The sequence below is a fragment of the Epinephelus fuscoguttatus genome, linkage group LG7, assembly GCF_011397635.1.
Source record: "Epinephelus fuscoguttatus linkage group LG7, E.fuscoguttatus.final_Chr_v1".
Lineage (NCBI taxonomy): Eukaryota > Metazoa > Chordata > Actinopteri > Perciformes > Serranidae > Epinephelus > Epinephelus fuscoguttatus.
This window is the reverse complement of record NC_064758.1, coordinates 45326723-45354672: the sequence shown is the minus strand read 5'-3', so window position 1 is coordinate 45354672 and position 27950 is coordinate 45326723. Positions and strand designations below refer to the sequence as shown.

General features: G+C 43.0%; 1 protein-coding gene across 2 annotated transcripts in view; it reads left to right on the top strand.

Moving 5' to 3' along the window:
- Positions 1 to 27950, top strand: part of plxnb3 (plexin B3) — an 83077-nt gene that overhangs the window by 17499 nt on the left and 37628 nt on the right. The window contains exon 2 of one of the 2 annotated variants that reach the window (XM_049580279.1): positions 7391 to 7458. The gene's annotated coding sequence lies outside the window, so the exon portion shown is untranslated. Of the gene's footprint in view, positions 1 to 7390; positions 7459 to 13097; positions 13139 to 27950 lie in introns of those variants that run through there. The other variant, XM_049580280.1, reaches the window with a different exon arrangement.

Genomic DNA, 27950 nt, shown 5'->3' with positions numbered 1-27950 from the left:
ATCCTGGGAGAGGGATCCTCCTCAGTTTCTCTTCCTGAGGTTTTTTTTTCCTGTTAAAGGTTTCTTTTTTTTTTTCGGGGAGTTTTTATCTCTCAGCTGTGAGGGTCTGAGGACAGAGGGATGTCGTATGTTGTAAAGCCTCTGAGGCAAACTGTGGTCTGTGATATTGAGCTCTATAAATCAAATTATATTGAACTGAATAAAACATGCATGTTATTCCTGCTGTCACCATGGGAGCGTGGTGGCACGACATCATGAACTTCACTCACTTTAAAGGCGTACTCTGCAGGATTGTTGGTTACTGTTTGTTAACACGCTCACCAGTGAGCGTGAAATAAACGCCAACCCCAGATTCACAGGGGACACGCCCATAAATGTCCCAACACGGAGAATAAGAAGAAAATAATGAACTCCAGACAGAGGGCGGAGTCTCTGCAGATTAATACACCGTCACACACTGAGTGGCTCACAGTGATGAGTTAGAGCGGTTGGTTTCACTCTATATCCTTAACTCAAAAACAGTCTGAGCACTGATTTTCTGTCATTCATCTCTCTGTTTCTGCAGTTTTCATAGATTCTGTATGTCATGATTTCATGCTCAGACCTCTACTCGTCATATTTGTGCTGATGAACTGTACCATCCCGTCCGTCATCTGCAGAGACGCTGCTCCTGTTGGCGTGTTGTGATGTGTGTGATCCTGTGCGGAGGTTTGATGTGGTCATTAACTGATTATCATGTATCAGATGTGCTGACGTAAAGCGAGCAGGCCTGCGTGCGATCAGCTGTGAATGATTCTCTCACAGTCAGTAAACACCCCCCCCCCCCCCATGGAATAGATCACACACTGGTTCTTCTTCATGTCTTTATAAACGCGTTGCTGTCTGATTATTGGTGATGGAGAACCGAACAGTCACTGACGCTTCGAGCTAAACTCTGTTAGAGAGCACAAACACAACTCTGAGACTGCTGCACATATGGCTGAGTGTGCGTCACTGTGTGTTAGTGTGTGTGTGTGTGTGTGTGTGTGTGTGTGTGTGTGTGTGTGTGTGCATGTGCGTGTGCGTGTGCATGTGTGTGTTCCATATATGCAGATTACAGCTCTATAATGTCTCAGTTTGCAGAGTTACAACCCTCAGATTAACTGCACAGATTAGTGAATGAAGGCAGGCAGCCTAATCTACTGACTGTGTGTGTGTGTGTGTGTGTGTGTGTGTGTGTGTGTGTGTGTTTCAGGGTCAGGTTTAATGGGGATTAAATCGACTGGTGGCCTATTTGGAGACATCAGTTTTAATTTTTTTCACTGATAATAAAAACTAAATTCGACTTTGATGTCTACGAGTTCAGGGACAACAAACAGGAGAAACTGTAGAACAACAGAACCAACAGAGACAGAACAGACGTTCTCACCCAACCTTAGATGAAGGTCTTTCATAAAGCAGAATAACCCTGCACAGAAACAAACACACAGAGTTATGATGATATGATACTCAAAACTCATTTGATGATAGCCTTTACTAGTCCATACCCACTGAGTGCACAGCTGCCCACGTACAGTTTCACATGGTGTGTGTTTGGGATACAGGTCATAGGAGACTGCAGATTAAATAGTCAACTGAAGCCATTAAGAAGAGCAATGTATTCAGACAGAGTGTTTGTGAAGTTGATAGTACGATTGCTTTATTGAAAGTACAGTAGTACCATTGCATACCATACCATGACTTAGTCATACCAAACATTAGAAACAACACCAACATTGGTCCACAGGGGGAGCCACAGCGATCGGTCGCATTTTAGCCATTTTGAAGCATTTTTCTGTTGTTATAGCGCCACCCAGTTGCCAATTAGAGTTAAATTTCTCCAGTCACCTTGAGGCGTCCTGTTCTACATATCTACCAAGTTTATTAAAAATCCATATGGCGGTTAGGCCTAGATAAGAAATGAGCTCTCTAGCGCCCCCATTTTGTTTGATGGGGTCAATAATGGAGGGGTCCCCTCAGATTATGTGTGGTCATATGCCTACAAAGTTGCGTGGTGATGGGTGAAACCCTTGAGATGTTCTACACCTTTATGTGATGAGCCACGCCCTCCGCAATATTCATTGCCTTATAGAAGCTCAGTTTTAGGAAGTTTTCCAACTTTTGCCAAGAGGGAACTTTAGATATTGCTCCCTAGATTATGTTCACCCAGTTTCATGCAGATCGCTCAAACTTCCTAGGAAGAGATCCATTTGAAGTGTTTTTCAAAACATTCAAAATGGTGGAAAATCTATATAAGCGGAAGTTATGGGTTCTTGAGGCAAATGTGTTCCTCATGAGGAGAGGCATCTCTGTGCAAAGTTTCATGTCTCTACCACATACGGGGCATGAGATATGCCCATTCAAAGTTTGACATTTCAATGGGTTGCTATAGCGCCCCCCTTTGGCCAATTGATGTAATATTGCTTCATTGGCATCCTCCCATGACCCTCTACCACTGTGCCAAATTTCACATGGATTGACCAAGTCAGTGAGGAGAAAAACGTGGAACACACACACACACACACAGTTTTCGTCATTATATAGTCTTTATTTTTAGGGGTGAAACAGTTCATATAATTTATGGTTCGGTACATTTTTGAAACAACAGTAAAGGAGAGATACCTGAGAAATATCAGTGTTTTAAAAGAAATCTTGGTGGAGCTGTACCTAACTGTCTTCTTAGCAGCATATAAACCAAAAACAGCCCCTTGTAAAATATTAAATGTAGTATTGTAGATATAAACAAATACAAACAAAATAAACAATTCTGTTTCTGAAATTATAGAAAATTTTACTTGTTTTTTTAATCTTTCGAAATTTTTTTACATTTTTAAATGCATGAAATCTAATGTCATAATTTGAGCTTTTAGGTGTTGTTGTTTTTGTACAAAGTAGGCTGACCAAACGTCCTCTTTTGCCCGGACATGTCCACTTTTCACGTCCCGTCTGGGGCGTCCGGGGTTTTTTTATAAACTGATGATAATGTCCGGTTTTCCGTGTGTTTGTGTGTGTGTGTGTTAGAATGTGGCATGGGCCGCATATTTCTGTCCAAACCTGAACCGAGCCCGACATTATTTATGACCAAAGCACTGAGTTTGTGTCACACAGTGGTTACAGGCTATTTAACAGGCCGGGCGTGCTCAGCGGAGAGGGAGACCTCCGTGTTTGAGACGGGAGCGGGAGGTCCGAGGCTTCCAGCGAGGGGAGAGGTAGAAACAAACAGCCAATGTGTGTGTGTGTTATGTTCAGGTGTTGTCACGTAAATAACAGTGCCCAAGCAATAAACAGGACAGACAATAGGATTTTATTTATTTTTACACTACATTTTCACTGAAAGCTGACCGAATCCGACCCGAGCCCGAATACAATTTATAGCTACATTTTTGACCAAACCCGGCCGACCCGTCGGGTACCGTCGGGCTCAGATCGCCACACTCTAGTGTGTGTATGTGTCCCCTATTGGGGCCTATCTGAATTTCTGTCTTTGAGAGATATTATTTTGTAATATAACTGAATTTTCTATCCATACATATGAATTTTAAATATATTAAAATTATAAGGCATCTTTGAGTAAACTGCGAGTATCATTTGTATGTGTCCTCTTTTTTGGAAATCAAAATATGGTCACCCTAGTACAAATCAGTAAATACGGTCTGTCTGAAATGTTCATAAAGCCTGTGTTTTCCACTACAGAGTACAGCCTCATATCTGCGGCTAGAACTGTAACGTTACCAATCCACACAGTGATTTCTTTTGAATCAGTTGTGATTCGCTGCCTAAATGCTGCGTTGATAACGTTAGCATGTAGTGTTTGTGTTGCTCCTTGTTTTCATCTCGTTCCTCTGACTGACACCTTGCCTACATGTGTTGAGTGTCGTGTAGCAGATGTGACATACTGCTGCTTATTTATCCACCACTCTCTCTTGCTATCGTCCTCATAATTCACAGTGAAACCAACACATCCTCACTCTGACCAGTCACATGACCACGTGTCTGAGTTTCACTTTCCACGTCCACATATGACGTCCCAGGTACCCTGGGGTTGTTGGTTGTTGACGATGTTTGATGCCAGAAGTCACTGACCAAATGGCAGATTTCAACAACTTTGGAGTGAGACAAAGTTCCTGAAAGCAAAGTGGCTCTAAACATCAGAGGAGCTTCTATATCTGGTCTGGTGATGGTGTTACTAACCATCTTCAGTGAGTTAGCTTAGCGTTGTGTCTCCCTATATTGCTGCTTCAGCTGCTGTGCTGCAGAGTGGACATCAGTGGACTGGGAGGCTGCACTGGTCTTACTGGACTAACTGGACTTTATAATGATATTAATCTTGTTTGCAGGAGGAACAGACTCTTTGATCTGACTGATGTGTTCAACATTTATTTTCACAAATCGGACTTTAGTTTGAAAGTTTAAATGCGACATTGTTTACTTCCTGTTTACCTGTGTGCACTCTTCTTCTTTGTTGGTGTCTGACTTTGTGTGTGTGTGTGTGTGGTTGTGTGTGAGCATTACGGCCTCCTGTAGGTCACCTGGAGAAAATCTCCCATGAATAGTTTCTCTCAAAGATGACATCATGATGACATCATATGTCCCTCATCTCCACAGTGATTGGCTCATATGAGAATGAGGAATTCATTCAGTTCAGTTAAATTCCATTAGAAATATTTCATAAACATTAAACAGTCAAATATTTTAGGATCTGACATCATCAGTATGTCGATGTTTATAAACATCAAACGTGTTTAAACAAACGGTTAAATATTGATGAAAGAGCACTGAATGACTTTTAGTCTGAAGATCAATCAAATGCTGCTGGTTTCACTGGATGCTGTGTGTGTGTGTCTGTGTGTGTGTGTGTGTCCGTGTGTGAATAGAGTCTCTGTGTGTGTGCCTGAGACCTCCTGACCTCACCACAGCACCACTTCCTCTCACACACACACACACACACACACACACACACACACACTGTCAGATCTTACTGTCACTGTGAGGACCTGACTGATGTCATGAATTCACTTATTATCAGTGTGAACTGTCAACACGCTGACAGCACTGTACACACACACACACACACACACACACACACACACACACACACACACAGGGGGCTGGGCTGTTGAGGCCTCCTGCCTCAGCTGGCTCTATAAACCATCTGAAGCAGTGTTTGTGTTGGACTGACAGGAGGCGGAGCCACAGACAGCGTGGCAGGTGTTCACGTGATAAAACGTAATGTGTGCGCATTAATTATCAGACTATAACAATAGTTTACATCTATTTAAGGTAAGATAATGTGAGGGCTGCAGTAACCACGACAACCAGTTCATAAACAGTGACATCATCATCTTCATCGTGTCAGTAGAGTTCTGCAGGAATGAGTCCAGAAATGACTCAGCATGTTTGCACCATGGATGTATAAAGAGACCTGGACACAGCGTTACACGCGGGGCTCCGTTCATTGCTATGAAAGTTACTTAGTGGTGCATGAAGCCAGAACAGCTGAGCTGCTGTGGATGGAAGTGCCCTGATGATCTGGGGATTATTGACACTCTTCTGCACCGTGCGGCCCATAGAGACGGCGCAGTAGAGCCCTATGGCGGCCATGCATCTCACTTCTGGTTTAGCACTCGGCTAACTGGGATAAAATGACTGAATGTTGCAGCTCCTCCAGACTGTCAAAATGTTATCGGACTGAAGGAAATAAATGCTGATAATGAACCAATTCATTTTGTGCAGGTCATCCATCCACCCATTTTCATTCGCTTATCCAGGGCGGGGTCTCGGGGGCAGCAGGCCGAGCAAAGCACCCCAGATGTCCCTCTCCTCAGTGATGCTTCCCAGCTCCTCCTGGAGGACCCTGAGGTGTTCCCAGACCAGATGAGATATATAATCCCTCCAGTGTGTTCCGGGTCTTCCCCGGGGCCTCCTACCAGTGGGACGTGCCCAGTGCACCTCTAACACGAGGTGCAACTTATATGCGAATCAAGTGGTGCGAATCAAGCAAGTAGTGAGTTTTCATGTCATATGTTTATCCGAGAGAGTCGAAAAATCCGAACTTCAGCAACCAATTTGTGCCGCGATAGCCAATCAGCACTGACATCCTCCAGGGAAGTATGACGCACCAGCGGAAGTTCACTTATCGATTTAGAGATTTGATGATGATGATTTGATGATGCGAGTCAACACAAAATATTGTAGTGTTCAACTGATGGGAGTATCGTAATGTGAAAATTTGCATCACATTCGGTGTGAACACAACATAAATATCATAAACGTCTGTTTGTCACAGAGTTTATTTTCTGCAATAATCCAAAGCCCAGTCTGCTCGTTCAGTCTGTTAATTGGTGCAGAGTTTGTGTTGGAAACCATTTATAAAGTCAAACGTGTTTGTGTTATTTGTGGACGCTTTGTATCGACGCAAAGGTTCAAACACCTTCAGTCTGAACTCGTCTGACAGATGGATGTGTGTCTGAGTAAACACGTGTTTATTCTGTGAGGTTCTGAACACGTTGTGTTGAGTTATGAATCAGTGATTAACAGGAAGGAGCTGAGGTGTTGGAGCAGCGGCTGAATTGACGAGGACAGATGAGTGTGAGCAGCTCAGTCTATAGATCATCAATCAATATGCGCGGTGATTGATTAGCTGTGGCTCTGTGCTGCTCATTAACTCATTATATGCTCCAGCAGACAAACAGGAAGTGATTCATTGCCTGACCTCACAGCTGACCTTGAAGGCAGATGGCTGATGAAGAGTGAATAAAGGAACAATCCGCCCAAAACAATCAGGCTGTGGCAGAGAGACAAAAGATGATGAGGAGAGATCTGGTTTATTATTGGATGTGAAATGTTTAAATACGTTAAATCCCTCTGTGAAAACATGAAGCACGTGTTGGTATGATCCAGCGTGACTTCTCATTATCTCTCATGTCCATCCAGAATAAACGTCCGGAAATCCACTTTGAAATCAGAGACAAAAGAATCAGCGTGTTTTAAGTTTCCTTCAGTGTCGCAGTCGTGACGGTCGTCTGTGCGTCGATGAGTTCACTGCAGCTGCTCACATCATTCAGATCACTGTGAAAATGTCTGAATGAAAACTGGACAATAAAGTTTACTGAATCGAACTGAGAACAAAAAAACAAAGATAACATTTGTTCATGATTCTTTGTGTTCAAACTTTTTGGCCATTTGAACAAAATTTAACATATTTCACATTTTTGTTTCTTAAAAATATTCTTTCAGTAAAATGATTAATTTCCTCCTATCAGAGGGTCATTGAAGTAAACACGTGGTCAGTGGTTTCAGAAACTTTGGATTAAACAAAGATTCATGTCACAGCTGAGACGTCTGACGTGCGTCTGTTTCTGTGTTCCTACAGGAAACGTCCTCCTGATGAAGAACGTTCCTCCTCTTCCTCCTCAGAGACGCAGCACGTTGCCTCAACAGGTTGGTGCAACTCTAATCCCTCTTTCTACTGAGTCAGGGCATCCAGCTGGTTACCATAGCAACCGGTGACCTCAGAGACCACCGCCACATGGCGACCGATGATGTCATCCATCCTTAACAAGAAACGGTCGGTGAGATTAACTTTGAGTTCAGATGTTTGTGGCTGCAGCGCAGAGGAAGTGCCGCCATGATGGGTCGGCGCAGACAGGTGAACTGATGAACAGGTGAACAGGTGTTGGCGCTGGGAGCAGTCCAGTAGTCAGGTGGTAGTAAATGTACAGTGCAGGTTTCTCCCCTAGAGAAGGAAAGTTTTCAGCTGATGTTTGTGATCATTATGGGATGCAGCCTCAGTCTGGTCTGTTTCACAGTAACACAAACCACTTCCTGTCCACTGAGACATCACAGAATCTAAGGAGGCGTGACATGTAACACAACAGTGTCGGCCTCTAGTGTGACATATAACATACGTGTCAGCAGCTCTTTATAAACAATAACAATGACATCACATGTCAATAACAATCATTTAGCGTCCCTGTTATATGGCGGCTGATCTCGTCCTCTGCTCAGAGGGTAAGGAGCTCCTGTTAGCTGCTAACTGCTAACAGCCGCTGTTCTTCTTATTTGAGTTAGCTGCTAACTGCTAACAGCTGCTGTTCTTCTTCTTATTTGAGTTAGCTGCTAACTGCAAACAGCCACAGTTCGTCTTCTTTGATTTAGCTGCTAACTGCTAACAGCTGCTTTTTAAATCTCCCACGGTGTGTTGCACACCTGACACGTCATCAAAACTTTCTACCTGTCCCCTTCATGGTGCCGTCCTGCCAGCTGTCCCTTTTACACAGACGTAGATTTGGCGCTGTTATTGGCTCTGCCACCAGCTTAAAGGTGAGACAGCTCTGACATAACAGACAGTGAAATGTGGCTTTTAATTTTTAGGGTTCACAAATTCAGACATAACAGAATTACTACTACTGATAATATTTACTGATTTATTTTTTTCAAAAATAAAATATCAGTGGCGTTTAAATATCCAGGTCTGATTAAATCTCAGTTTATTTTTTCTGTTTGTTTTTTTTTCGCTCTGTGTGATGTCATTTTATTTTTTTTCACTGTCAGCACCAGAAACAAAGGATATGAATGAATAAATGATACACATAAAGTTCAGTGAGATTTTGTCTGTTGAACACATCGTCTCTCCATCACACACATTTCCCCCCAATTACTGTGCGTCACCTTTCACCTCCTCCCCTCCCCCGCCACTCATTACTCCGCCTGGTTGGTTCGTCTCTCCACAAGCTGCTTTTCACGCTCTCTAAACCTCACCCCCCCCATCACCCGTCCTCCCCCTTTAAAGCCTCTTCACTTGTCCTTCATCTTTTGTTTCTGCTGGGAGCCTCACATACCTGATAAACAACACACACACACACACACACACACCACACCCAGAAATATAACAACACTTTTTATTATATTATATTATATTATATTAATAGAATAAATGATATTAATAGAATGAGTGCAGCCCCACCGAGGATTTCTAATGTTTAAAATTCACATTAACTGTATTTTTAAATATATTTTGAAAGCATTTTGCTGAATTTCCACCTGAATTTAAAGATTTGTCAGCTACACGTTTTTTTTAAAGTCATTTTTTAAACTCTGTGCAGAAAAAGAGTTAAAATCCTTCAATTATTCACAGTTTTTAAATGAATGTGTTTTAATAACAGCATTATTAATAGGTCAGACTCGACTCGAGGAGCTCAAGACCTCTAATAAAGAACAGAGATGGGAACGTTCTTCAGGACGGACCGACAGGAAACAGATGAACAACAGTAACATTAATCTCTGGGTCGTTGTAGTTTAAATCAGCGTTGCAGTTTATTTTCAGTCCAAACTGATCCAAAACAGACGTTTGTAACAACACCAGCGCAGATCAGTCGGATACTTCTGTACTAATACTTGCTGTTTTCAGTGCGTTCACACTGAGAAGTATGGTTATAGCTCCTTTTGCACAGGCAGCAGGACGGGATCATGAGAGGCATGGGTGTGACACGTGTTATGCAAACCGCTGAGTTTTTCTGCTGTGCATATGACAACAAACCTCTTGAATCTTGAATGTGTGGGACCTGCTGCAGGAGATTTAAAAAGCAGCTGTTAGCAGCTAACTCAAACAACGAGGTCCTTGAGCTCCTTACCCTCCAGGCAGAGGACGAGATCAGCCGCCATATAACAGGGACGCTAAATGTTTGTTGTTGACACATTCTTTACGAATTGCTGAACTCTTCAAAACAACATTGAACTATCCTATAACATCTGGAAAATAAAATCTATAACTTAAACTGTGTTTAATACAATGTTCTCAACGAGGCAGCCCACAGGCCCGACCCCCAAACCAGAACATTCTGCTCCAGGCAGCTATGCTAAGCTAGTTCATATCAAGTTAGTTAGTAACACCATTACCAGACCAGAAATGGAATATTTTCTTCAGGGGCCATATTAAAGCTTTTATTTGGAGCCACTTTGGTTTCTCTGTGAATTATGCGAGTGATGGTTAGGGAGAGAGTGGTGATAAAAACACACCAAGCTGAACAACAAGCCGCCGCACAGCTGCAGACAGAGCAGTTAACCCAGTAACACAGTAACATACATGACGTCTGGGCCGAAGCATGAGCCGCTACGCAGCCACGGAGCTAAGCCAGTCGCACACACAGTCACGGCACACGTAACTCCCCGAACCAGGGCACAAGCTGTTTGGCTACAGCCTCTCTTTCAGCCGCTAACAGGAGCTAACATCAGTGAGTGGTAACTGGGAGCCGCTGTAGCTAATGTGCTAAAAAGTTAGCGTTGCAGAGAAATCCAATCTTCCTCTTAATCCCTCCCCAGTTTCTGATGAGGTGGACATGATAACCCTTAATACACATAACCTTATTCATCCCTACAACAGGAAATACTTTTTCCCTAACCTGATATGAAGTGTGCGCTGCACATGTGAGCATTTTTGATGATGGCCTCCGTCCAGTCCTTTGGTCTTATCACATTTAACCATAGTTGTCTTTGTTTTTGTTGACGGGCAGTGGCGGCTGGTTTTGAGCCATGACTCCTTCTATTCTGGCTCCCAATAACACAACAAGACAAACACATTTTAACACTCCTATGGAGCCTACAGCCCTGTGGGGGAGAGGCAGCTGCACCTCCAGATCACAACATGACGGCTCTATATTGTCATTAAAAAGAAATCACTGATTTTGCTGCAGCCAGATTTGAAAGAGCCCATTTCAGCCAGACTGTAATTATGCTTTGTACAAAAAAAACAAGGCCAAATTATGTTTTCATACATTTAAGATTTTGATTATCAAGGAATTTCTCTGCATTTCTACTTTTTTTTTTCTGTGTCAAAAACGTACCGAACCGTGTATTTCATGAACCGTTAAACCCCAAATATTTATAGAGATCTTATTTTATTTTTGCATTTTGTTTTTATTATTATCATCATATATATATATTTATTTATTTATTTATTTTTTTTTTTTCGGACAGTGAAGCGAAGTCCTCGAGCACATTAACTCAGTGAATTAAGTCTGATCCTGAATCAGATCCTGACGGACGTTAATGCACCAGCTGTCCACACACACACACACACACACACACACACGCACACTCTCTCTCTCTCTCTCAGACCTCAGGCTGTGTGTGTCTTCTCTTTGTGTGTTTGATTGATGTGTGTGTGTGCAGCGGTGCATGTGACCCTGTGTGTGTGTGTGTGTGTGTGTGTGTGTGTGTGTGAGAGAGATTAATATTGCATGAGGCTCCTGATGAGAAGGTGGACAAACACTCCCAGCTGAGCTCCAACACACACACGCACACACACACACAGGAATGAATGCATTGTCACATGAGGTCACACACACATGTTTTACTAGCACTGTGTTGTGTCACAGATAAGATGAGGTTGATAACACACACACACACGCACACACATCACATTTAACTGTCTGTGGTTACCATGACGACCTGAACAGTTTCTGATTCTCACCTGCTGTGACCGCTGAGCTGTGAACCAATCAGACAGCAGGAAACAAAGAGAAAGTTTGACTCACCTGAGCAGAGACGTTGTGACAGCCAGAGTCTCACTCAGACACGTTTCCACTGACTGATCAGCTGATCACTATTGATCCTGATAATCATGTTCCACAGTCAGAGAGCAGGAAGGACGGGATTTATTTTGGCGTCAAACCAAAGAAGAAGAAAACAAAAAAAGAGATGACAGAGGCAGAAGAACCGGAACATGAACAAGAAGGAACATGAGAGCCGTTATTTTTACTCTCAGGCTTCAGTTTTCTGCAGAAACTGTTTTATTAGTTTCATTTTGTGTTTCTACATGTTCATGTTCATATTTAGCAGCTGCTTCCCATCATGCACCGGGGCACACAGTGGGATTATTGAACCACCCACAGCAGCAGCTGATGGAGGAGAATCAAAGGGACGGATGAGCTGTGGGACCATAAAGCTCCATACAGACCATCCAGGATCTCACCAGGCTTCTTTAACCCTTTGAGCACAAACACTGCTGCTGCATGGCGTCCATGTTTGTTTTGGTAAAAGAACACGTGACAGTTGCCGGCTGTGGCTCGGACGTACAGAGGGTCGTCCACCAATTGGAAGATCAGCGGTTTGATCCTGGCTCCTCCGCTCTGCATGTAGAAGTGTCCTGTTTTAGTACAAGAACACGATAGTTAGCATCTGTGTTGGCATCCATCTTTATTTTGATGCCAGGACGTGTTACAGTTGGCATCATTGTTGGCGTCCAGCTTTGCTTTGGTTAGAGAACATGTGACAGTTGAAGTTGGCAGTGACGTCCAAAATTATTTTAGTACAAGAACACTTAACCGCTGGCGTCCGTGTTGGCGTCCATTTTTGTTTGGCGAGAAGGACATGTGACAGTTGATGTCGGTTTTGGCATCCATGATTATTTTAGTAGAAGAACCCTTTCCAGTTGGCGTTTGTGTCCATCTTACTTTTGGTACCTGAACATGTGACAGTTGGCGTCTGTGGTGGACCTGGACGTCTCCCTGCAGAGGGTTCAGTGTGTGTGTTGTGTTCACTCAGTCGTCAGATCGATGTTTCTCTCTGACTGTCGATCACTGAGATGTTTTTATGTTTTGTTTTGTTTTTTCTTTTTCAGCTGTTGCTCAGATCACACGTCGTCTGTCTCCAGAAACCTCAGGACTGAGTGACATTTATCAGACTAACAGAGACAGAGACAGAGACAGGGAGGGACAGTGTTGTGTAGAGACAGAGACAGTGGTGTCCCTCAGACGGAGCCGTAAACCCTCCCTGTGACCCCCCCCCCCCCCAAGCCCCCCCGTCTCTAACTTCACGCCTCTAACCGCTGATTAAATATTAATGACTCTGGCTCCGCCCACAACCCTGTGTGCAATGAAGCCCCGCCCCCCTCCATCCCCTCTGGGACCCTCCCTCCCTGTGTGTGGATGTCTCTCGCCCTCTCTCTCTCAGAACAATGTGTCGTTCACAATAATGGGATTACTGCTCGCTCGCCCGCCCTCTTCTCTCTCTCTCTCTCTCTCTCTCTCTCTCTCTCTCTCTCTCTTTTGCTCGCCCATGTGCAGCTTCTTTCAGTCTGTTTTTGGAGGAATGAACGAACGACGGGCGTCTGCTGAATGAAGTAAGTCCCTGTGTGTGTGTGTGTGTGTGTGTGTGTGTGTGATTGACAGCTGACTCGTTAATTTGCTGTGGTTTAATTAGCGGAGCAGGAAGCAGGTTGGTGCTCGACTCTGAGTGTGTGAGTAAGTTGGATGCTTCGTCTCTCAGGGATCACAGACATGATGTTACAGACGTGTCGGACGTCTCAGATCAGCTGTGTTGTATCAGTCAGGTCCTCAGTGTCAGATCATGAGACGCTCTGCAGACAGAGAAGAAACCATACGAGTCTAAAATGTCTCCTGATGAAGAAACTGTGTGAGGAAGAGGAGGAGTAGAACGCACCATATCATCAGGAACTTGTTCGGTTTGTCTGATTGTACGTGGAAACATCTTGTGTCATTCTGACATAAAGACCTCACAGAGAGGAGGAAGATCAGAGTTCCTGCAGTCGTGCGTTTAAAATCATCATTTCAACATTTTGACTGATGAAACTTTGATTATAAATTACAGGCAGTTTCCTCTGTGATCACTCGTCAGCATTTATCGTATTTAAAAATCTTTATCCGTGGAGTCAAAGTATAGAGTTACGGAAGATAGAAATACTTTGTGTTGAACCTCTCCCCGTCACAGTATTGTTTTTAGGTTTCCAGCCACCGCCAGCGTTTTTGATCATATTCACTGATCTAATCATCAGGGCTGTAAATCACCAGTTTCATCACGATATTATATCATATCCATTCTTTGGACAACAATACAATATTTTCCGATATTACAAAGATAAGGTGAGGGGCTCAGACGTCTGAATGGAGCTCAGAGCAGAGCCGCTGCTCCTTTGCCTTCGGTTCAGTTGAGGTGGTTCAACATCTGATCAGGATCCTCCTGGGCGCCTCCTGTTAGAGGTGTTTCAGACACGTCCCACTGGTAGGAGGCCCCGGGGCAGACCCAGAACACACCGGAGGGATTATATATCTCATCTTGCCTGGGAACGCCTCGGGGTCCCCCAGGAGGAGCTGGAAAGCGTTGTTGGGGAGAGGGACGTCTGGGGTGATTTGCTCGGCCTGCTGCCCCCGCGACCTGGCCCTGAATACAAGGATGAAAATGGATGGATGGGGAAAGTCTGCCATGATACGGTTTCGATTCGATTCAGGGGTTCGCGATTGATATGAGACGACATCATCTGATCATTTAACACAGTCTGTTACAGAGGAAGCTGCTGCCTCCTTTTTTCACTTTTGGTCATTGAAAACAACACATAAATAATAAGTTCAGTAAAGGTGACTTTAAACTGACTGCACTGACACATGGGGAAAGTTATTACGTAAGATATGTTTCTTCCTCGCCGCTAGTTTAAGTGTCTGCATCTCCTGACAGAACAGCGAAGTTGAATTTCAGCCAGCGTGCACGTTTTTCAGCTGAACATTGTTGAAACAGCAGCTGATGTTGCTGTAGTGAGAAGTTAGCGGAGTGAGATGTCGTCCAGGCAGGAACGTCGAGTTTTATCCTGTGACATCATTGTTTACATACGACATGTGTTCTGTCTGTTAGCATGTATTTTCTCCAAAATGCAAATTATTTCCACTCTGCTGATTTATTCCCGAGTAAATAACATTATCCTCATCGTCTTTCTCTCGGCTGCTCTCTGTCTGCCTGCCGCTGTTTGATGGTTACACAGACTTTCAAAATAAAAGCCTGTGCTAAAGATGATGACGTGGATCCATGTTTTCATTTTGCATCGATGATATTGGATCGTTAATTATTAAATCGATATATCAATCCAGATCGATGGATCGTTACACTCCTACTAATCATATTCACTAATCTTTCAAGACAAACAGAATATTTTATTTCTGTGAATATGTAAACAGTGTGTACATGAAACTAAATCAAAATCTAAATGAAATCAAGTTTATTCATATAGCACATTTTAAAACAACTGTAGATGAGCAAAGTGCTGCTCAACATAAAAGACTGACACACAGATATATTGCAATATTAAATGTACACAAATATAAAACAGAATAAAACCAGTAAGAACAATTAAATACATAAAAAAAGATTATAACAACACATCGTCACATATTGACGTTTTGGTCGTGGACTTTCCTCGTCCACGTATGACGTGCAAGGTACCCTGGGTGTGCTGGTTGTTGACATTCGGGGACACCGAAGTTCTTTCAAGACACACTTCAGTTTTCACAGGAAAGTTAACGTTCATACAGTGTTTTTGAAAATAAAAGCACTGCGTCAGTAAAACACTGCAAATTGATGTTTTTTCCCTCCAACAACAAAACCATGTGGTTAGGGTTAGGAAACAAGAACAGGCTTTAGCTTTAGAATCTTACGGGACATAAACACCGCTCTCTTGGGTGAAAGTTGGTGTTTGTTGGACCCATCCACCACCCCGCCCGCCTGCCTGCCCGCCCGCCCACCCGCCTCATTTGGACTTTAGCCGCCTCAAATTTTGTCCTTGTCCTGCAACGTATCCCCCTGACGCCGCCTGGTACCCTAAAACTGTGGCGCCATGTCATTGGTCCGACGTCCCATTAGTCCGATGTCCCGTTGTTCCGATATGTGATCATACTAGGCTATACTGTATTTGTGTACCATAGAGGATCAGCAAATGCAACAAAAGTAGGCTACTGGTCGAGATACAAGTGTCATAGAGAGGAGAGAGTGAAACACCATAACCTCCTGTTATTAACTCTGGGGTCGGGGTTGTGTGGGGAGCTCTCTGCGGTGCTGAACGGCTCCCGGCGGACGTATTTCTGCCTTGATGGTGCGCCGCGACCGGCTCTGGGTCAGCTGGGAAAGGCTTGAGGCGGAGCAGGCTCACAGCTTATGTGTTGGTCACTTTCTTTTTCATTTTAACCCACACCATGATCTTTTCCTGACCCTAACCAAGTGGTTTTTGTGCCTAAACCTAACCAGACCTTAACCACAGGGCATCATGATGATTTCGGAACAACGGGACTTCGGAACAATGGGTTTAATATGGTCGGACCAACAGGCAGACCCCAAAACTGTAACGGTAACCGGCTGCGTATCATGCACACCGTAGCACAATTGTTGCCAAATTTTTTATGAATTATTTTATTACCAGGCTCATTAAAGTGAATCAAAAGCTTGGTATTATCTCATTGTGTTCTGAAGATATTGAGCAATGAACTTCAAAAGTGACATGGCTCAGCACATGAATAGAGCTAAAGCGGGATTTAAACTTCTGCGTCTATTTGACGCTGTACATACGGCGTAGTCTGACGTGCAGCTCCTCATGAATGTAACTCCACAGTGTCACAGTGACGCAGACCTCCTGTCTGTCTCTGTGAGCTGAAACCATTTCCCTCAGTGGAAACAAAGCTTTGATTCACTTTAATTTCACAGATAAGAAACAATAAATTGTGAAGACAATAAAGCCTCCACACACTGTGTGTGATTTATCCTGGCTGAAATATGAGCAGAGGAAATCTGCGCTTGTTGCTGTTGTTGAAATACATCCCCAAAAGGTTTTCTCCGTTTCCAGTAGGGGGCGACAGTGCTGCTGAAGGAGGGCGTGGCGTGTTATTTATCTACAACGCAGGTGTGGTGACCTATTAGAGGTCTGGATCCTCTGCAGCTGTGAACCTTGAGCAGTCTGTGAGTGGTTGAACCCTGAATTACAGCTGTAGTTTAATTTTGTCTTCATGAGATGAGTAGAAAGGCAGATACAGAGAGGGTGACAACATTGTGGAACTGTATGTGTTTAACCACTCGAAATATCTGCTGTTATTTTCAGAGGTTCTAACTTTATTGTGGTGAATTATGTCACAAATGAATGACAAATGAAATCCAGTTTGTCAGATCCAGTGAGGAGGATCCTGTTAGGGGAGGCAGTGGACAGGATCTAGTGATGAGGATTCAGCGAGGGAGATCAGTGATGAGGCTGCTGTCAGAAAACAGAAACTTAGTAAAGGGGGTGATCTTGTCCTTCTCAGGTACCTTCTGTCTTCCTGTGGTCACAGACTGATGACCTGACACAGATGTAATGTCTGTGTGTCTGTGTGTCTGTGTGTCTGTGTGTCTGTCTGTGTAAACAGCAGAGACAATAATGGAAACAAGTTCAGGGCCTTATCGATCTGTCGCTGACAAACTTGAGTGTGCTGATCTTTACATGAATCAGTACTTGAATGTCAGGACTGGGGGGCTTTGATGGACCAGAGGAGTTGCATCATTTATCAGGAGTCCTTTAACCGGACCAAACCGTCATCAAGCCGAACTCCAGTAGAGGTTGAAGTACTTGAACCTCACACAGCGCCACCTGCTGGTTTATGATACATCAACAACCTGTCTGTCAGTATTTTCAAACACTGATGAAACACATCTGTAACACGTGAACCCTGCAGTGAGCTGCTGGCAGCCGTCATGTCCCGACACTGGGAGACTTTATGGCTGACCACGAGACGGACCACTTATCTTTAACAGCCAGTGGTCGGCCGTTCGTCTGCTCGCCGCTCAGAATACAGATGTGGTTTTTTGATGGACATGAAGTGATTTAATGGAGCAGAACTTTGTGTTTCCTCCAGAGTTTCAGTTTGTTGTTGGAGAGGCAGAATGTGGATACAAAACATACAGAGCAACAATTAAGTGTCCAGATTGTTTCTGTAGTGCAGGCGGACCTTCGTGGACTTGGACAAATGAAGCGACCGTAAACTGGGCTGAAGACCAAGAACATGTTGGGAATCCAGTGTTCCCAGTTCAGGTCTGGTTCAGGGTCTCGTCTCTACAGAGGTCAACATGTTTATCTGTCAGGTCATACTCAGCTGTTTGGGACGGTGGTGGAAAGGAACTTTTCCACCTGGGGCTGGGCGATATGGCAAAAAACATAATAATTTTCCTGTATTGTTCGATATTGATATCTATCACGATATTTAATTTGATAATGCTGAGTTTATTAAATATCCCGATAACATCTGACACCTGAAGAAACCAAATGATTTTCCAGCTTCCCACGACATTCGTCATAAAGCTGAGGCAGAGCAGTTTGAGAAAAGGTTTCCTTCCTGGGAGCTCGTACCTGCAGTCTCACACTTTGATTGATTTCTTGAACCCGTATTTTTCCCACAGTGCTTTGGCTAGAAAGTATGACACTGCGTCTGTTTTATATCTGCTCCTTTATCATCACTTCTCATACAGGGTTACGGCGGCAAAACAGGACGCTATTGATCGCTGTTTTACTGCAGCCCCACTAGCCCCGCCCACAGCAGCAGAAGTGCTCAGCTGTTGAACACTTGTTGGTGGACTTACTGCGTAAGATTGTAGTCGCTGGGACGGCACCTTTTCAGGGGATGGAAAAGGTTTGTTGTGTTTCTCGTCCTGGTTGGCACCAACCAACGACATATTTTGCAGACCGTCTTTGTCCGTGCGCCGTCACCTTTCGAGTAGCCAAACCACTTCCACATTATTTATGTTTTTTAACCTTTTTTTATCCACAATTTCGTCCGAAGCTCTTCTTCAGCTTCACTGCCAGTTCGCTCCTCACTTCCACTCATTTTCCCCTCTTTTCATCATGTCTATGCTACTTTCAATTCCTCCTCACCTCGGCACAGACTTTTCAGTAAAAAATGGGCGTGTACAATCATGCGTATCCCCAACACTGCAGATTGACTGACAGCTGTCTGTTTGGATCTATCTCGGTCTGCCCATATCCAGTAAAAATGACTATAGTTTATCATCGACATACATTTTATTAGGATCCCGTTTCAAGATCGTTTGATCACTCAGCCCTGTTTTCCACAGCTTTATCTGTACGTCACTACATTTATCTGCACAGCTTTAGTTACTTTGCAAACAAAGATTAAGATAAATGCATGTATCTATCTTATTATGCTTGATGAGTACTTTTACTTTTGGCATTTAAATTAATATTTTGAATTCAGGACTTTTACTTGTAATGGAGTATTTCTTCAGTGTGGTATTACAACTTTAACTGCAGTAAACTGTGAACACTTTGTGCTCCAGTTTGGGAGGAGGTCTGTGTTCGGTTGGAGGTGACGGAGGTTTAGTTGATGGATGATGAACTCTTTTGTTGTTGGTTTTATCTCCTGTGAATGAAGCTGATTGTTGTAGTTCCTCCTCTCATCGCCCCCTCCTCTCTGTTATTACAGTATTTCTGTCGTTTATTGCCCCCCCCCCCCCCCTTCTCCTCTCCTCCTCTCCTCCTCTTCAAAGCCTTGTTTTAATGGTGTAGAGATTCTGCTCTCATAAACACATTATGGAGCTCATTCACGCCTGTTAAACTGCTGAAAGAACCAGAGAGGAGAGAGACGGGGAGCTGTAAAACCCAGTCAGGGTTTGTTTTAATAGAACTGCACCTCCTCCTCTTTCTCCTCGACACAGCGTCTCCACCCTGATGCAGGAAAATTAAAAATCATCTCTTCTTGTCTGTGTTTCGTTCTCTGTATTCACTCAAAGACGTCTCAGGTCGCTGACTCGTCGTCTTCACACCGGATTATCTCATGTCAGCGTTTAGAGGTCGACTTCCTGTTTGACTCTTATTTTAATGTTTCACTCTCTCGGTCCAGCTGTTGTCTTTGACTCGTCTTTGTGTTTGTTGTCATGACAACTGAATCAGAACCAAACATGTGATTTAATGGAGGGTCTCAGTGCAGCAGCTCCGAGTTATTACCAGCTGCAGTTATGAATAGATGAAGTGATCATGTAGCTCCAGGTGGGTCTCAGACAAACTGGTCTCAGGGTGGACTGGTCTAAGACGGACTGGTGTTGACCTGAAAAACAGTGGTACCACTCGAGACTCATCTAAAGGCAAGACAAGCGTATTATAGAGCTCCTTTCAGCAGTAAGGCAGTGCAGTGCTTTACATGAGAAAGAAAAAGGCATCAAGAAAAGATATAAAACATAAGGCACATATAGATATAAATAGGATTTAAAGGGGCAAATAAAATAGAAGATTAGAATAAGCTGAAATAGAATAAAGACCTTGAACAAAAACAGGCTCTGCGACCGGCTGCCCCCGCCCATTATAGAGAGAGAGAGAGAGAGAGAGAGGGAGAGAGAGAGAGACGTCTTTAATGTCCCTGTACAGACACCTTTTTTTAATACTAACTCTGAAAGGCGTCTGAAGGCAGATCTACTCTTTCTCCCTCAGTGAGAAATTTTCTCGCTGTAAGTTTTGCTTCTTGTTATGTCTAGTGTCGCTCGCACTTGGTTGACTAGTAAAGAGCAGTGTGCATCAAAATGGCTAGCACTAGCATTAACGTTACAGGAAGATTCAGCCATACATGATTGAGCCTCAGTCAGGCCCAGACTAAGATGAGGAGTCTGTTGCGCATACAGATTGGCAACTAGCACATGTATCAGAATAATAATCTTTTCCTTCAGTTTATTTTTATTGTTGTATAACGTACAGTTCTGTCAGCTACCATGGGGTTTTTGATACTGGAATAAAGCACTCGACAATGTTAACTGTCACAACTTACGCTATGCTAATGCTGTCTGTAATGTGATGCGAGTTTTTTGATACAGTGAGGAGTGTTTGATACAGTGAGAAGTGTTTGATACAGTGAGGAGTGTCTGATACAGTGAGAAGTGTTTGATACAGTGAGGAGTGTCTGATACAGTGAGAAGTGTTTGATACAGTGAGAAGTGTTTGATACAGTGAGGAGTGTCTGATACAGTGAGAAGTGTTTGATACAGTGAGAAGTGTTTGATACAGTGAGGAGTGTCTGATACAGTGAGGAGTGTTTGATACAGTGAGGAGTGTTTGATACAGTGAGAAGTGTTTGATACAGTGAGAAGTGTTTGATACAGTGAGGAGTGTCTGATACAGTGAGGAGTGTCTGATACAGTGAGGAGTGTTTGATACAGTGAGAAGTGTTTGATACAGTGAGGAGTGTCTGATACAGTGAGGAGTGTTTGATACAGTGAGGAGTGTCTGATACAGTGAGGAGTGTTTGATACAGTGAGAAGTGTTTGATACAGTGAGAAGTGTCTGATACAGTGAGGAGTGTTTGATACAATGAGAAGTGTTTGATACAGTGAGGAGTGTTTGATACAGTGAGGAGTGTTTGATACAGTGAGAAGTGTTTGATACAGTGAGGAGTGTTTGATACAGTGAGGAGTGTTTGATACAGTGAGAAGTGTTTGATACAGTGAGGAGTGTTTGATACAGTGAGGAGTGTTTGATACAGTGAAGAGTGTTTGATACAGTGAGGAGTGTTTGATACAGTGAGGAGTGTTTGATACAGTGAAGTGTTTGATACAGTGAGAAGTGTTTGATACAGTGAGAAGTGTTTGATACAGTGAGGAGTGTTTGATACAGTGAGGAGTGTTTGATACAGTGAGGAGTGTTTGATACAGTGAGGAGTGTTTGATACAGTGAGGAGTGTTTGATACAGTGAGAAGTGTTTGATACAGTGAGAAGTGTTTGATACAGTGAGGAGTGTTTGATACAGTGAGAAGTGTTTGATACAGTGAGGAGTGTCTGATACAGTGAGAAGTGTTTGATACAGTGAGAAGTGTTTGATACAGTGAGGAGTGTCTGATACAGTGAGGAGTGTTTGATACAGTGAGGAGTGTCTGATACAGTGAGGAGTGTTTGATACAGTGAGGAGTGTTTGATACAGTGAGGAGTGTTTGATACAGTGAGAAGTGTCTGATACAGTGAGGAGTGTTTGATACAGTGAGGAGTGTTTGATACAATGAGAAGTGTTTGATACAGTGAAGAGTGTCTGATACAGTGAGGAGTGTTTAATACAGTGAGGAGTGTTTAATACAGTGAGGAGTGTTTGATACAGTGAGGAGTGTTTGATACAATGAGAAGTGTTTGATACAGTGAGGAGTGTCTGATACAGTGAGGAGTGTTTAATACAGTGAGGAGTGTTTGATACAGTGAGGAGTGTCTGATACAGTGAGGAGTGTTTAATACAGTGAGGAGTGTTGATACAGTGAGGAGTGTCTGATACAGTGAGGAGTGTTGATACAGTGAGGAGTGTCTGATACAGTGAGGAGTGTTGATACAGTGAGGAGTGTCTGATACAGTGAAGAGTGTTTGATACAGTGAGGAGTGTTTGATACAATGAGAAGTGTTTGATACAGTGAGGAGTGTTTAATACAGTGAGGAGTGTTGATACAGTGAGGAGTGTCTGATACAGTGAGGAGTGTCTGATACAGTGAGGAGTGTTTAATACAGTGAGGAGTGTTGATACAGTGAGGAGTGTCTGATACAGTGAGGAGTGTTGATACAGTGAGGAGTGTCTGATACAGTGAGGAGTGTTGATACAGTGAGGAGTGTCTGATACAGTGAAGAGTGTTTGATACAGTGAGGAGTGTTGATACAGTGAAGAGTGTCTGATACAGTGAGGAGTGTTGATACAGTGAAGAGTGTTTGATACAGTGAGGAGTGTCTGATACAGTGAGGAGTGTCTGATACAGTGAAGAGTGTTTGATACAGTGAGGAGTGTTGATACAGTGAGGAGTGTCTGATACAGTGAGGAGTGTTTGATACAGTGAGGAGTGTCTGATACAGTGAAGAGTGTTTGATACAGTGAGGAGTGTTGATACAGTGAGGAGTGTCTGATACAGTGAGGAGTGTTGATACAGTGAGGAGTGTCTGATACAGTGAAGAGTGTTTGATATAGTGAGGAGTGTTTGATACAGTGAGAAGTGTTTGATACAGTGAGGAGTGTTTGATACAGTGAGGAGTGTCTGATACAGTGAAGAGTGTTTGATATAGTGAGGAGTGTTTGATACAGTGAGAAGTGTCTGATACAGTGAGGAGTGTCTGATACAGTGAGGAGTGTTTGATACAGTGAGGAGTGTTTGATACAATGAGAAGTGTTTGATACAGTGAAGAGTGTCTGATACAGTGAGGAGTGTTTGATACAGTGAGGAGTGTTTGATACAGTGAGGAGTGTTTAATACAGTGAGGAGTGTTGATACAGTGAGGAGTGTTTGATACAGTGAGGAGTGTCTGATACAGTGAGGAGTGTTTAATACAGTGAGGAGTGTTGATACAGTGAGGAGTGTCTGATACAGTGAGGAGTGTTGATACAGTGAGGAGTGTCTGTTACAGTGAGAGTGTCTGATACAGTGAGTGTTGATACAGTGAAGAGTGTTTGATACAGTGAGAAGTGTTGATACAGTGAAGAGTGTGTCTGATACAGTGAGTGTTTGATACAGTGATGAGTGTTTGATACAGTGAGGAGTGTTGATACAGTGAGGAGTGTCTGATACAGTGAGGAGTGTTTGATACAGTGAGGAGTGTATGATACAGTGAAGAGTGTTTGATAAAGTGAGGAGTGTTTGATACAGTGAGTAGTTTTTTATAGAGTGAGGGGGGTTGGATCCAGTGAGAAGTGTTGATACAGTGAGAAGTGTTTGATACAGTGAAGAGTGTTTGATACAGTGAGGAGTGTTTGATACAGTGAGGAGTGTTTGATACAGTGAAGAGTGTTTGATACAGTGAGGAGTGTTTGATACAGTGAGAAGTGTTTGATACAGTGAAGAGTGTTTGATACAGTGAGGAGTGTTTAATACAGTGAGGAGTGTCTGATACAGTGAGAAGTGTTTGATACAGTGAAGAGTGTTTAATACAGTGAGGAGTGTCTGATACAGTGAGGAGTGTTTGATACAGTGAGGAGTGTTTGATACAGTGAAGAGTGTTTGATACAGTGAGGAGTGTTTGATACAGTGAGGAGTGTTTGATACAGTGAAGAGTGTTTGATACAGTGAGGAGTGTTTGATACAGTGAAGAGTGTTTGATACAGTGAGGAGTGTTTGATATAGTGAGGAGTGTTTGATATAGTGAGGAGGGTTCGATACAGTGAGGAGGGTTTGATACAGTGAGGAGTGTTTGATACAGTGAGGAGGGTTTGATATAGTGAGGAGGGTTTGATATAGTGAGGAGGGTTTGATACAGTGAGGAGGGTTCGATACAGTGAGCAGTGTTTGATACAGTGAGGAGTGTTTAATACAGTGAGGAGTGTTTGATACAGTGAGGAGTGTCTGATACAGTGAGGAGTGTTTAATACAGTGAGGAGTGTTGATACAGTGAGGAGTGTCTGATACAGTGAGGAGTGTTGATACAGTGAGGAGTGTCTGATACAGTGAGGAGTGTCTGATACAGTGAGGAGTGTTGATACAGTGAAGAGTGTTTGATACAGTGAGGAGTGTTGATACAGTGAAGAGTGTCTGATACAGTGAGGAGTGTCTGATACAGTGAAGAGTGTTTGATACAGTGAGGAGTGTTGATACAGTGAGGAGTGTCTGATACAGTGAGGAGTGTTTGATACAGTGAGGAGTGTCTGATACAGTGAAGAGTGTTTGATATAGTGAGGAGTGTTTGATACAGTGAGGAGTGTTTGATATAGTGAGGAGGGTTCGATACAGTGAGAAGTGTTGATACAGTGAGGAGTGTCTGATACAGTGAAGAGTGTTTGATATAGTGAGGAGTGTTTGATACAGTGAGGAGTGTCTGATACAGTGAAGAGTGTTTGATACAGTGAGGAGTGTTTGATACAGTGAGGAGTGTTTGATACAGTGAAGAGTGTTTGATACAGTGAGGAGTGTTTGATACAGTGAGGAGTGTTTGATACAGTGAGGAGTGTCTGATACAGTGAAGAGTGTTCGATATAGTGAGGAGGGTTCGATACAGTGAGGAGTGTTGATACAGTGAGGAGTGTCTGATACAGTGAAGAGTGTTTGATATAGTGAGGAGTGTTTGATACAGTGAGGAGTGTTTGATACAGTGAAGAGTGTTTGATACAGTGAGGAGTGTTTGATACAGTGAAGAGTGTTTGATACAGTGAGGAGTGTTTGATATAGTGAGGAGTGTTTGATATAGTGAGGAGGGTTCGATACAGTGAGGAGGGTTTGATACAGTGAGGAGTGTTTGATACAGTGAGGAGTGTTTGATATAGTGAGGAGGGTTTGATATAGTGAGGAGGGTTTGATACAGTGAGGAGGGTTTGATACAGTGAGCAGTGTTTGATACAGTGAGGAGTGTTTAATACAGTGAGGAGTGTTTGATACAGTGAGGAGTGTCTGATACAGTGAGGAGTGTTTGATACAGTGAGGAGTGTTTGATATAGTGAGGAGGGTTTGATACAGTGAGGAGGGTTCGATACAGTGAGGAGGGTTCGATACAGTGAGAAGTGTTTGATACAGTGAGGAGTGTTTAATACAGTGAGGAGTGTTTGATACAGTGAGGAGTGTCTGATACAGTGAGGAGTGTTTGATACAGTGAGGAGTGTCTGATACAGTGAGGAGTGTTTGATACAGTGAAGAGTGTTTGATACAGTGAGGAGTGTTTGATATAGTGAGGAGGGTTCGATACAGTGAGGAGGGTTTGATACAGTGAAGAGTGTTTGATACAGTGAGGAGTGTTTGATATAGTGAGGAGTGTTTGATATAGTGAGGAGGGTTCGATACAGTGAGAAGTGTTTGATACAGTGAGGAGTGTTTAATACAGTGAGGAGTGTTTGATACAGTGAGGAGTGTCTGATACAGTGAGGAGTGTTTGATACAGTGAGGAGTGTTTGATACAGTGAGGAGTGTTTGATATAGTGAGGAGGGTTCAATACAGTGAGGAGGGTTTGATACAGTGAAGAGTGTTTGATACAGTGAAGAGGGTTCGATACAGTGAGGAGTGTTTGATACAGTGAAGAGTGTTTGATACAGTGAGAAGTGTTTGATACAGTGAAGAGTGTTTAATACAGTGAGGAGTGTTTGATACAGTGAGGAGTGTTTGATACAGTGAAGAGTGTTTGATACAGTGAGGAGTGTTTGATACAGTGAGGAGTGTTTAATACAGTGAGGAGTGTTTGATACAGTGAAGAGTGTTTGATACAGTGAGGAGTGTCTGATACAGTGAGAAGTGTTTGATACAGTGAGGAGTGTTTAATACAGTGAGGAGTGTCTGATACAGTGAGGAGTGTTTGATACAGTGAGGAGTGTTTGATACAGTGAAGAGTGTTTAATACAGTGAGGAGTGTTTGATACAGTGAGGAGTGTTTGATACAGTGAGGAGTGTTTAATACAGTGAGGAGTGTTTGATACAGTGAAGAGTGTTTAATACAGTGAGGAGTGTTTGATACAGTGAGGAGTGTTTGATACAGTGAGGAGTGTTTAATACAGTGAGGAGTGTTTGATACAGTGAAGAGTGTTTAATACAGTGAGGAGTGTTTAATACAGTGAGGAGTGTTTGATACAGTGAAGAGTGTTTGATACAGTGAGGAGTGTTTGATACAGTGAGGAGTGTTTGATACAGTGAGGAGTGTTTGATACAGTGAAGAGTGTTTAATACAGTGAGGAGTGTTTGATACAGTGAGGAGTGTTTGATACAGTGAGGAGTGTTTAATACAGTGAGGAGTGTTTGATACAGTGAGGAGTGTTTAATACAGTGAGGAGTGTTTGATACAGTGAAGAGTGTTTGATACAGTGAGGAGTGTTTGATACAGTGAGAAGTGTTTGATACAGTGAAGAGTGTTTAATACAGTGAGGAGTGTTTGATACAGTGAGAAGTGTTTGATACAGTGAAGAGTGTTTGATACAGTGAGGAGTGTTTAATACAGTGAGGAGTGTTTGATACAGTGAAGAGTGTTTGATACAGTGAGGAGTGTTTGATACAGTGAAGAGTGTTTGATACAGTGAGGAGTGTTTAATACAGTGAGGAGTGTTTGATACAGTGAGGAGTGTTTGATACAGTGAGGAGTGTCTGATACAGTGAGGAGTGTTGATACAGTGAGGAGTGTTTGATACAGTGAGGAGTGTCTGATACAGTGAGGAGTGTTTGATACAGTGAGGAGTGTTTAATACAGTGAGGAGTGTTTGATACAGTGAGAAGTGTTTGATACAGTGAAGAGTGTTTAATACAGTGAGGAGTGTTTGATACAGTGAGGTTTGATTTTTTACAGTGTGTGTTGTGTGTCAACATTGTCTGGGTCTTGATGTGAAGAACCTGTGAGCGGAGATGCAGGTGAACACCTGTCATGTGATCACCTGCCGATCACAACCAGTTACACACTCTGCTAATTGGAGAGGAGGCTGCAGTGATAATATATTCAGACACACACACACACACACACACACACACACAGTGTGGGCGTGTGTGTGTGTGTGTGTGTGTATGAGAGAGAGGGGAAATGTGTGAACAAGCAGGAAGAGGTGATGGGCGTTAATGATATCGATGCTAATTCCATCACTCTGTGTGTGTGTGTGTGTGTGTGTGTGTGTGTGTGTGTGTGTGTGTTGTAGTGTTTGAGTATCAAAGTCTTGTAGTTATTAATATTTAATGTTTGCAGTGATCAGTATTCAGTTTGTGGAGGTTTAGTTCAGATCAGCCTGCTGCTGCTGCTGCTGCTGCAGAGAACTCCTGCAGTAAAATACAGTAGAAACATGTACAGTAGAATACGGTAGAAACGCCTACAGAACTCTACAGTAGAAACATGAAGAGTAGAATACATTGTGAAGTCTTACGGAAATATACAGTAAAGACACTAATAGGAGCATACAGTGAGACATTTACAATAAAGTACAGCAACACCTACATTAAAGCACGGTAGGAATACTGATGATAGAATAGAGTAGAAACACAGGAGAATATAGTCCAAACACTTCATGGAGAATGCAGTAGAAATATTTATGGGAGACTTTCATTTTTATTTTCTATTTTATTTTTACACTTAGATTACAGTAGAAACACTTCAGTAAAACAATATTAAAACAAATCTGCTGCATCATCATAAATAAAAATCTAACAAATCATGTGCAGTTCATAAAGCAAACAGACAACAGCATATCTTTGATGCATCATGGACGGACAGACTCAGCTGTGGACAGAC